The sequence below is a fragment of the Stegostoma tigrinum genome, chromosome 24 (genome assembly GCF_030684315.1).
Source record: "Stegostoma tigrinum isolate sSteTig4 chromosome 24, sSteTig4.hap1, whole genome shotgun sequence".
Classification (NCBI taxonomy): Eukaryota; Metazoa; Chordata; class Chondrichthyes; order Orectolobiformes; family Stegostomatidae; genus Stegostoma; species Stegostoma tigrinum.
In genome coordinates this window covers 3183000-3196151 of record NC_081377.1, presented here as the reverse complement: position 1 = coordinate 3196151, position 13152 = coordinate 3183000, and positions in this window count along the sequence as shown.

Below are 13152 nucleotides of genomic sequence, written 5' to 3'. Positions count from 1 at the left end.
GTGTTGAAGAAGGCCCATGGCATACTTGCCTTTATGGGCCGAGGAGTTGAATACAAGAGAACAAGAGTCAGGATGTCATGTTTCCTCCGGGTGCCCCAGTTTCCTCCCACAGTCCAGAGATATGCAGGTTAGGTGGATTGGCCATGGGAAATCTCCCACCGTGTTCAGGGATGTTTAGGTTTGGGTGGGATGTTCTAAGGGTTGGTGTGGACTTGTTGGGCTGAAGGGTCTGTTTCCACAAGAGGTTTACTAGGATGTTCTCTGGATTAGAGGGCATGAGCTAAAGGAGAGGCTAGAAAAACTGAGGTTGTTCTCACAGGAACGGCAGAGGCTGAGGAGAAACTTGATACAAGCCGATAAAATTATGAGATACATAGATAGGGTTGATGGTCAGAACCTTTTTAGAATGTTTTAGAAATGTCCAAAACATTTAAAACTAAGTGCATGCATTTAAGGCGAGAGAGGGTAAGTTCAAGGAGATGTGGGGGCAGAGTTTTTTACATAGAGTGGTAAGAGTCTGAAACATGCTGCCAGGGGTGGAGGTGGAGGTAGATATGATAGGGGTGTTTAAGAGACTTTTAGATAATTCCATGTATATGGCGGGGTATAGACCAAGGGCAGGCAGAAGGGATTAGTTTAATTTGGTGTCATGTTCGGCTCAACATCCTGGGCCGATTGGCATGTTCCTTTGCTGCAGTTACGTTCTATATTGGACAATGTTGGCTGGGGTTTTGCAGTGCACTGACAGTTCAGTTCAATAATGCATTTGTTAAGTAATCTGTCAAATTCTGGAGGCTACATTGTAATAAAATGAGTGTCCCAACTTCCCTGAGAAAATTACCCTCAATTCCCAGCTCTCCAAATTTTGCGAGTTCGTTTCTTTGATCCCGTTGAGCCGATTCCAGCAGACTGTTAATTGCTCAGTGTGCACTGCCTTCCCGTGCTGGATGCTGATTAAATATTGAGCTGTCACAAGATGTAGGGATCATACAGAGTCTTACAGAATGCCCTCTAATTCACAACCTGCTCTTTCAAATCATTTTCAAAATTCCCTTCTGTCTTGATGCTTAAAGGCAAAATTTCACCCTCAACGCGGCGACTACCTCTCAGCTTTTCCTCATCGAGGTTGGCTTAAGGATCAAATCGGATGCCAAGGCCGTGAGAAATCTGGTCCAACCTGAAGCAGCAGCTGAAAGGAGTCAATGGGATGGGGGAAGTAATTTATCAGAGGTGAAAGACAACAGCCTCAATCTTTGATAATAAAATGTGAGGCTGGATGAACACAGCAGGCCCAGCAGCATCTCAGGAGCACAAAAGCTGACGTTTCGGGCCTAGACCCTTCATCAGAGAGGGGGATGGGATGAGGGTTCTGGAATAAATAGGGAGAGAGGGGGAGGCGGACCGAAGATGGAGAGAAAAGAAGATAGGTGGAGAGAGTATAGGTGGGGAGGTAGGGAGGGGATAGGTCAGTCCAGGGAAGACGGACAGGTCAAGGAGGTGGGATGAGGTTAGTAGGTAGGAGATGGAGGTGCGGCTTGGGGTGGGAGGAAGGGATGGCTGAGAGGAAGAACAGGTTAGGGAGGCAGAGACAGGTTGGACTGGTTTTGGGATGCAGTGGGTGGAGGGGAAGAGCTGGGCTGGTTGTGTGGTGCAGTGGGGGGAGGGGATGAACTGGGCTGGTTTAGGGATGCGGTGGGGGAAGGGGAGATTTTGAAGCTGGTGAAGTCCACATTGATACCATTAGGCTGCAGGGTTCCCAAGCAGAATATGAGTTGCTGTTCCTGCAACCTTCGGGTGGCATCATTGTGGCAGTGCAGGAGGCTCATGATGAACATGTCATCTAAAGAATGGGAGGGGGAGTGGAAATGGTTTGCGACTGGGAGGTGCAGTTGTTTGTTGCGAACCGAGCGGAGGTGTTCTGCAAAGCGGTCCCCAAGCCTCCGCTTGGTTTCCCCAATGTAGAGGAAGCCACACTGGGTACAGTGGATGCAGTATACCACATTGGCAGATATGCAGGTGAACCTCTGCTTAATGTGGAATGTCATCTTGGGGCCTGGGATAGGGGTGAGGGAGGAGGTGTGGGGGCAAGTGTAGCATTTCCTGCGGTTGCAGGGGAAGGTGCCGGGTGTGGTGGGGTTGGAGGGCCGTGTGGAGCGAACAAGGGAATCACGGAGAGAGTGGTCACTCCGGAAAGCAGACAGGGGTGGGGATGGAAAAATGTCTTGGGTGGTGGGGTCGGAATGTAGATGGCGGAAGTGTCGGAGGATGATGTGTTGTATCCGAAGGTTGGTGGGGTGGTGTGTGAGAACGAGGGGGATCCTCTTTGGGCGGTTGTGGCGGGGGCGGGGTGTGAGGGATGTGTTGCGGGAAATGCGGTCAAGGGCGTTCTCGATCACTGTGGGGGAAAAGTTGCGGTCCTTGAAGTACTTGGACATCTGGGAAGTGCGGGAGTGGAATGCCTTATCGTGGGAGCAGATGTTCATCCAGCCTCACATTTTATTATCTTGGATTCTCCAGCATCTGCAGTTCCCATTATCACTGATACAGCCTCAATCTTTCCTGTACTCCGTTAAAACATTGTGCCTCAATAGAACTGGATGTTAACATGAAAGCTGACAGCACAGGCATTAGAAGGCCCAGAATGGGCATGACACAGGAATTCACTCATGTGCTTGAGGGAGTTGACATTGTGACTTTATCATCAACAAGCAGAATACAGACAAGAAATAGGAAAGAGCCAAAGTTCCTTGAGGGGCCACCAGAGCTAATGCTGTCAGGTTGAGTAATGAAAGTATTGTACCATTATCTCTGGAAGTATGTGGACAGATCAGGAAGGGAGCTAGGGAAGAGCAATCACATCCTGTTACAAACCCAGCCTGGGCCTTCAGAGGACGGTGGGATGGCTGGTCATGTTAAAGACTGCAGACTTGTGAAGAGACGTCAAGAGGGAAAGTTTACTGTGATCACCCAGAACAGGGGAGTTCATAGAGAACATTGATTAATGGTGGTGTTTAATTGCACACACTGAAACTGATCAATGGGACTCAAATATAGAGAGCAGTATTAGTAGGCAATAATGAGATATTTGAGGATGTTGGTGAGGGATGGGAGGTTGGAGAAAGGCAATAGTTTACAAGGAGAGTGGATCTGAGGGATTGATTGGTAATGGCACGTTTGAGAGAGACAACAACAACCAGGAAGGAAGAACCATTCCCAATATCAGCTATCATAGGCACCAGGAAGGGAAGTGGGTGATCAGCAATGTACTGGACATTGTGCCAAGATAGCAGGATATCCATCTCAAAGGATAAAATATTCACGTGTCTCTGATGGGTGTGTGGTCAAAATTTGCCTTCGTTTGTTCATTTCAAGGTGAATAGCACCCACCTCATGTGTATGTGGTCGATGTGTTGTCCTTGCACTGACAACTTCAGCAGAGCAGTTTGATGTAACTACGACGTGGCACAGTCTCTCTACTCTTCGTCATGTGAATGATGATGGTCTTAACAGTCGATCACTCATCCGGGATTGATTAACTCCATTAGTTAGTTTTATTGAAGAAAACAGCAAAGCACTTTATCAGTAATTAAGCATGTGATACAGCGTGATTCCTGCATGTGCAGTTTGCAGACCGACAGGAGACTGACAGTCAGGCAGAGGCGCAGCATTGTATGCACACAACACATAGAGTTCTTAAAGTGAACTCTCTTAAAGGCAAGGTATACTTACCTTGTAAAGGCAGAATGTCCATCCCAAAGAGAGACTGCATTAAATAATACTTGAGCAATTTAAATGAAAAAGTGGGTAATAAGAAGTCTTTGAGAAAACAATGTGACTCTGGAAGTATCAGTGATGGACGTGGGCTGGAAGAGAGATCCTAAAGTTCTGTGGGAGCCCAGGAGGTGCCAAAGGGCCATTGTTAGAGGGGTTCAGTTTACCTGGAAGGTTAGCCTCAGACATCTGTACTCAGGCATCTGAAAAAGGTGCTAACCTCAGCTGGCCAAACTCCGTGCGTTATTGGCACACAGGCAGCATCTGGAGAACATTAGTGTGGATTCATGTGAGATTCCATGCCCACTGAGTGGCCAGCCAGAGAGATCCCATCTTAGACATGGAGAATGGGAATCTGGCTCTAATGTGACAGAGCACTTGTCACAGAAACTGCCTACTCTGCAGCGTCTGCTTCATCTCTCTGTCACACTGCAAAAACAAAGGCACAAACCCACAAGCCCTATATCTTGATCAATGAGACACACTGTGTTTTCCTTTACAATCAGACTTGCTTTAATAGTGAATAAATAGTACAGCGCAGCCTGCTTATATAATGATGGCCTCACCAGGGGCTGAAGGTTTCTGAATCCAGGATGCTTTAGTCATGCAGAACCTACATTTTTGAACTTATACTTTACCCAGGCAGCAGCTCTCTTGCCTGTGAATCAGACAAATTATAGGCTTCAGTCTCATGCCCAGTACTGTGAAACAATCAGTGGATTGACCCTTTAGGATGTTGTATTAAATCTCTTCTCTCAAGCGGATATTAAACATTCCAGGGAGTAACTGAAAGGTGCCTGTTGATATTAAGGCTTTGGAAAGTTATAGAGTACAGCTCCTAGACTAACCCCCAGTTAAAAAGAATGCTTTAACTCTCCAGGGGGATATCAGTGGCTTTAGCGGATGATGTGATTGAGGTTTGGAAGATGCAGAGGGGAATAGTTTGTGTTTGATTTAACGTTTCAATATTACAAGTAAATAGCTTATATTGTCATATTCTGTGAGGCCAGATCTAGGTTTGAGTGTTTTCCCAGAGATAGGGACCTGCTTGCTGGATGACTGCTGATCTGAGAAGCAGCTGCTTCTGTTTCTGGTTGGAGTAGAGGCCACCTCTTATAGAAGAGTGAAGACTGAATGAAATTCAGGGCCAGAGCTCTGGTGCCAAACTTACCGGTTTGGAATTTACCAAATTATCCCCCAGCACAAGCTGGCCCGATTGTCGGGTGCTTTTTCCTGCCTCTCCCGTAAGTGCAGGTGGAGCTCGATAAAGTGTACGAAAACGCACAAAGGTCAGAGTCCTGCCTGTTTGTTCACAAGCAGCAATGTTTGTCACAGCTGCTGTTTGTGGGATCTTGCTGTGTGTCATTTACTTACTGGCCCTGGACATTGAACACACATCAAAGGAACGTAAGAAGGTAGGAATGATGGAGTAATCTACTGAACCCATCCAACATTTCATAGGATTGTGCTGATCCACTGCTCCAACACCACTTCTCTGCTCTATCGCCATGTGCCTTGATGTCATTTACCTCTGGAAATGTATTGATTTCAGTTTCAACAACAGAGCCTCCACATCCCTCTGGGATAAAAAATTCCAACGATTCACCACCTCTGACTGAAGAAATGCCTCCTTATCTCAGCCCAAAAGTTTATCTCCCACGCTGTAGGGTCACAAGCCAGCCATGTTCCCTCTTGGAGGGTCCACGGGTGACAATCCGGGAGTGAACTCACAGACCTCCGATTTCACAGTCAGCTGAGCACAGAGCCCGGAGGCCTGCCAGTGAGAGCAGCAGCAGCAACGGGGACCATTAGAAAGAATGGAGCCAGGCAGCTAGGGGAACACAGCCCAACAACATCCAGGCTCTCACACCCTGCAGGAATTCTCTATGTTCAGAAGAGATTACCCTTCACTGAAGCTCTCAAAGAAGAACGAGCTAGTTTTCTCAATCTCTCCTCAAATCACAGTCCCACCATCAAAGGGATTGGTCTAGCAAATCCCCATGGTACCCCATCTATGAGGTAGGGAAACCAAAATCGTGTAATGTGGTATATTGTATCCGCTGTTCCCAATGTGGCCTCCTCTACATCAGGGAAGCCAAACGGAGACTTGGGGACCACTTTGTGGAACACCTACGTTGGTTCGCAGCAAACAACTACACCTCCCAGTCGCAAACCATTTTAAATCCCCCTCCCATTCCTTAGACGACATGCCCATCATGGGGATCTTGCAGTGCCAAAACGATGCCATCCGAAGGTTGCAGGAACAGCAACTCATATTCTGCTTGCGAGCCCTGCAGCACAATGGTATCAATATGGACTTCTGATGAAGGGTCTAGGCCCGAAACGTCAGCTTTTGTGCTCCTGAGATGCTCCTTGGCCTGCTGTGTTCATCCAGCTTCACACTTTGTTATCTCAATATGGACTTCACAAGCTTCAAAATCTCCCCTCCCCGACCACGTCTCAAAACCAGCCCAGCTTGCCCCTGCCTCCCAGACCTGTCCTTCCTCCCACCTACCCCCTCCACCCACCTCAAGAACCACATCCATCTCCTACCTAGTAACCCCATACCACCCTCTTGACCTGTCCGTCATCCTTGGACTGACCTATCTCCTCCCTATCTCCCCACCTACACTCACCTTTACTGGCTCCATCCCCACCTCTTTGACCTGTCTTTCTCCTCTCCACCTATCTTCTCCTCTATCCATCTTCTATTCACCTCCCCCTCTCTCCCGATTTATTTCACAACACCCTTCCCCTCCCCCATTTCTGAAGAAGGGTCTAGGCCCGAAACGTCAGCCTTCCTGCTCCTCTGATGCTGCTTGGCCTGCTGAATCTATCACATATCTCCTGTACTCAAATGTGCTCGTGATAAAAATCAATGTACCAGTTGCTAATTGCTCGCTGTCCCTGCCCGCTAACTCATGCTGACTCATGAACAAGCCCTATGGATGGCAACCCTTTCCAAACTCCCAACATTGATGAGATTTTCTGTCTCTGTTTTTTTTTGGGTGTCGTGGATAACTTCACATTTTTCAAATTTTATTCCATCTGTCATGTTCATGTCCATAAACTTTGCCTTTCCAAACTCCATTGTAGTCTCCTTGTATCCTTCTCACAGCTTATATTCCCACCCAGGGTTGTGTTTGAATTTGGAAATATTACAATTGGTCCTCGCACCCCCATCATTGAGAGGTTGTGGATGGTAGAGGGCCCAGCAGAGATTCGGCTCACTGCTAACTAACAGGTTGCTATCCTGAGAATGACCATTTTATCCACCTTCTGCTCTCTTGTCCATTGAATAATTCTGACATGGCCCGCAATCCCATGTTCTCTAACCCATTACGTTGACTGACACCCCCAACAATAAATGAATTAGGGGCTGGGCCATGTGCGGGTTTAGGTTATCAGGGCTTGTTTTCTGTTGCTGTGGAAATGCTTTGTGCTCATTCCATGAGAGGTGTCTGTGTTTGTAAGGATGTAAGGGTGGGAGACTCCTAGGGTTGGTGTCTTTATCTGGGGAAAATGCTGACCATCAATATTGGCCACATTTTTCCTCCAAGGGACTTTAATACATTTAGACATTGCAGCATGATATTGAACTGTGATGTGCCTCACAGGCAAGTCTGATCCTGTTTACATTCAGCACATACAGAAGCTGGACACTGCAACATACTGAGGATCATGGTACCAGACAGTTATACCACCATCCCCACAATGACAATAAAGCCAAGTACAGATCCCCCAACAGCCAGCACATTGCAGTACACCCTGAGAGCAGGAACTGTAAACTAATTGCAGTACTCCCCCCGAGAGTGGGCACTCTAATCCCATTGCAGTACTCCCCCTGAGAGTGGGCACTCTAATCTCATTGCAGTACTCCCTCTGAGAGTGGGCACTCTAATCTCATTGCAGTACTCCCCCTGAGAGTGGGAGCTCTAATCTCATTGCAGTACTCCCCCGAGAGTGGGAGCTCTAATCTCATTGCAGTACTCCCCCTGAGAGTGGGCACTCTAATCTCATTGCAGTACTCCCCCTGAGAGTGGGCACTCTAATCTCATTGCAGTACTCCCCCTGAGAGTGGGAGCTCTAATCTCATTGCAGTACTCCCCCGAGAGTGGGCACTCTAATCTCATTGCAGTACCCCCTGAGAATGGGAGCTCTAATCTCATTGCAGTACTCCCCGTGAGAGTGGGACCTCTAATCTCATTGCAGTACTCCCCCTGAGAGTGGGAGCTCTAATCTCATTACAGTACTCCCCCTGAGAGTGGGCACTCTAATCTCATTGCAGTACTCCCCTGAGAGTGGGTGCTCTAATCTCATTGCAGTACCCCCTGAGAATGGGAGCTCTAATCTCATTGCAGTACTCCCCCTGAGAGTGGGAGCTCTAATCTCATTGCAGTACTCCCCCTGAGAGTGGGCACTCTAATCTCATTGCAGTACCCCCTGAGAATGGGAGCTCTAATCTCATTGCAGTACTCCCCGTGAGAGTGGGACCTCTAATCTCATTGCAGTACTCCCCCTGAGAATGGGCACTCTAATCTCGTTGCAGTACTTCCCCTGAGAGTGGGCACTCTAATCTCATTGCAATACTTCCCCTGAGAGTGGGCACTCTAATCTCATTGCAGTACTCCCCCTGAGAGTGGGCACTCTAATCTCATTGCAGTACTTCCCCTGAGAGTGGGCACTCTAATCTCATTGCAGTACTCCCCCTGAGAGTGGGCACTCTAATCTCATTGCAGTATCCCCTGAGAGTGGGCGCTCTAATCTCATTGGTGCGTCAGCTCAGCTCCACACACCAGTCATCACATTACTGAGGTATTGGAGCGAGCTAGTACAGTCTCTCTATAGAAACCTTTCATTATAGGTTGTGCTGGCTGATGTATCATCTGTATCTCATCGGGATCATTATTACACTGTTCATTGCCAATTGCTCCATTATTAAAGTCTGCCATGTAATTATGTTTGGCATCTCTTTGTGTCAGATCTGTGATACTTTGTACAGATAACATGGTGTCAACGCGTTTCTCAGACTAACAGATTAATGTAACTCAGAGTACAGCTTCATGTTCATTGAACTTTGAAATGATGCTGCCCGACGGTCTGGAATGGATAATTCGCAGTGAGAGGGACACAGATACAGATACAGGCCAGTATGCAGCCTGTATGCCTGGGGAGCACTCTCATTGCGAAGTGAAATCACTTACACCAGGAGGAGCACGCAGAAACACTGAATCTCTCACACTCTCACACACAAACTCTCACACACACACTCTCTCACACACACACACTCACACACACACACACACACTCAAACACACACTTACTCACACACACACACTCACACACTCTCACACACTCACACTCACACACACTGACACTCTCTCTCACACACACACACAATCTCACACACACATGCACACTCTCTCACACATACACACACAAACAGACAGACGCACACCCCCGTGCACACACTTGTATACACATGCACTCACCACACACACACACAAATTCACCCATACACACACAGACTCACACACATTCACTCACCCCTCAACAAACACACATACATTCACCCTTATACACACACACATACAAATACACCCATACACAAACACACACACACACACACACACACACACACACGCCCATACACATAACCACAGACACACACACCCATACATACACATGTGCACACATCCATACACTCATATCCCACACATGCACGCACACACACACACATCCATACATATCTACACACACACACACACACATGTGCAGACATACACACACTTCCCAGAAACATATGGACACAGGCGCACCCATACACACACATCCCACAACACACCCACATACATAGATACACACACATGCATGCATGCACACTCATATACATACAGACTCCAATACACACACACACACACACACACACACACACACACCCATACACATAACCACACACACACACCCACCCATACATACACATGTGCACACATCCATACACTCATATCCCACACATGCACACACACACACACACACACACATCCATACATATCTACACACACACACACATGTGCAGACATACACACATCCATACACACACTTCCCAGAAACATACAGACACAGGCGCACCCATACACACACATCCCACAACACACCCACATACATAGATACACACACACACACACACACACACACACATGCATGCACACTCATATACATACAGACTCCAATACACACACACACACACATACACACACACACACACACATCCACACCCAGGAGTGTAATTCACTCCACAGTACAGAGCCTGTGCCTACAGAGACACACTCTCTGATGATGATTCCAGAGGTTGGAACTGAGTCTCCCATTCTATTCCTCATTAGAATTCCCACCTGATAGTTTTCTGCATCAGGCAACACTTGGCAAAAGAGGGAGAGAGGAAATCTTGACATTTCCACAAAGCTTTTCACAATCTCAGGGCGCTGCAAAGATCTTGTGTTTACCTTGTGGTGTTTTTGCAAGACACTGAGGGAGAGGTCTCCTGCTGCAGAGTGCCATGCAATCCTTTACCCTCTGTGTGAAAGGTATCAGAGTCAACTCTACAGTACTGCCCAAGAACTGCACTGGAGCCAACCCAGGTTACATGACCAAATCTCAGGGCTGAATCTGAAGTCAGTTTTCTCCTTTCTCCTGAGCCGAGGTCACTGCCTGGGAAAGGGCCATCCCCTTGTCCAGTGTACACACAGCACCGTGAATTAATGACACATCTTCATTATCATCCATTGCACCATGGCAACACTTGAGCTGATCCTCATAGCCCAACGTCCGAGTGTCCACTTTTACTAAACTACCTGGCTGCAGAACTCACAGAAAGGCTCCAAGAAAGAAAAGTAACAGGGACAGGACAGGACAGGCCTGGTTGTATCGTGGAGAAAAAGATAGTGCTTTGATGTAGAGACTGCAGACACAAAATGTGCACAGACAGAAAGTACAGAGACAGAGTGATCGAGAGGGAGAGAGAAAGAGTGAATAGATAGGGAGAGAGAGAGAGAGCAGACACAGACAGAGACAGAGAAAGGGGGAGACAAAGAGAGAACAGATAAGGAGAGAGAGACAGTGAGAGAGCAGAGACAGCATGCAGAGAGGCAGAGAGAGAGGGACAGAGAGAGAACAGAGACAGGGAGAGAGAGACAGAGAGAGACAGAGAGAAAGAGCAAAGACAGAGAGAGCAGAGAGAGAGAGAGAGAGAGAGAGAGAGACCTTCAGAGAAAGAGAGCTTGAGATACAGAGAGAGACAGAGATAGAGAGAGGGCCCGAGAGAGAGAGAGAGAGCCAGAGAGGGAGAGCAGGCAGCCAGAGAGAGAGACAGAGAGAACAAAGACTGACAGCAGAGGGCCAGAGAGAGGGAGAGAGAGCAGAGGCAGTGACAGACGGAGAGAGACAGAGAGATAGACACAGAGAGAGCTGAGGCTGAGAGAGAGAAAGAGAGAGAGACAGACAGCTGAGACAGAGTGAGCAGAGACATACTGCGCAGAGGCAGAGTGGACAAGAGACAGAAAAGCAGACACAGAATGTGTAGAAAGACAGTGTGTACAAGAGACAGAATAGGATAGTATAGAGAGAGCATGCCCAGGTAGCCTGTATTCACTTGTATCTGTTCTGTAGTGACAGGAAAGTAAATTGCATTTCCCAGTCAGGGGGGCTCCCTTAACTGAGACATCATTTAATTGCCAATTCAAAGTAAACCCATTAAGCAGTATTGTGTACAAAAATGAAACTCACTTAAGCACTCAGAAATACTCTGTAATGTCACCAGTTAAATTGGATATAATTTGGTTCCCGCAAAACCCCTTAACACAGTAATCAAATGTAAATTTTGCAAATACAGGCGTCCACACTTAAGTCATACTTTTCAATGCTGTAAACCTGTGAATATTTAACTTCTGACAGTAATAGCCTGTCAGGCTGGGAAAGGCTCGTGTTTTTAAAGATCACACTGTAATCTGGGCAGTAACCTATCATTAAAGTCGCAGTGCTCTCGCTGGTGCTGGGATTCAACGGGAAACCAATTCATGTACCTGAGCAAGCACTGTGTGAGGGGGAACTGCCCCCTCGTGGCTAGGGATTGTTATTGTCCATCTGTGCAAAAGGCGCGGCTTCACAACTATTTATACAGAGCTTGTATATTGGGAAACAGGAATAAAAACACAATATTCTCGAAACACTCTGCAGATCTTGCGGCTTTGTGGGCCGAGAAACAGGGTTAATGTTTCAGATCTGAGAACTTTTCATCAGAACTGGGGCAAATTCCATCTTTGAATAGTTTTTTTTTAGAAAAAGTAGATTTCCGGCAGGCTTTGCACGAGTGAAGCATAGAAATATAGAAAGTAGGTGCAGCAGTAAGCCAATCGGCCCTCCAAGCCTGCACCACCATTCAATATGATCATGGCTAATCATGCAATCCCAGTATCCCACTCTGGTTTTCTCTGCATATTCCTTGATCCCTACAGCTGCAAGGCCACATCCAGCTCCCTCTTGAATATATCTAATGAACTGGCCCCAACAGCTTCCTGTGGGAGATAATTCCATAGGTTCACAACTCTTAAGAGAGAGGAAATGTTTCCCCATCTCAGTCCTGAATGGCTTACCCTTTATTCTCAGATTGTGACCCCTGGTTTTGGACTCTGTGGGTGGAATTTAATAAAATTACCTGAGTACCATCCTGCCCTTGGCGTGGATGGAGCACACTCATGCAGCTGTTAATGTGTCTCTTTCTTCTTTAACCTGACTTCCCTTATTTTACAATCCACATTGTTTGTTTCTGAAAAAAATCTTCCTGCGCTGTCACACAAATTCTCAAATTCCTAGAAGCCCTCCAATTATTCCCTTCTCTGGTTATGACACTTGGCCTGTCTTTGAAGCCATCCTCTCTGACTTCACCTCTAGGCAATGCCTTAATGCTATCATGAACGAGATTTTAATCCAGAGGCCCAGATAATCTCATGGGGACCTGGATTTGAATCCTTTCAGGGCGGGTGGTGGGATTTGAATTAAATAACAGTCTGGAATTAAGAGCTTGATGATGGCCGTGAAGCTGTTGTGAATGGCAGAAAACCCCATCTGGTTTACTAGCGTTCTTGAGGATAGGACACTGCCATCCTTACCTGGTCCGGTCTAAATGTGGCTTCAGGCCCACAGCAATGTTGTTGAATCAAGTCTGGGAATAAATGCCAGCCTAACCAGCAATGCTGTGAATGAATAAAAAAGAAGATCCTAGTCCCACAGTCCCAGAAAATGAATTCCAATTCTCATTCCTGCCACAGCCCCATTGCTTTCTTGGCAAAATGTCTAGGTGGATATAATGGTGACTGTATTGAAGGT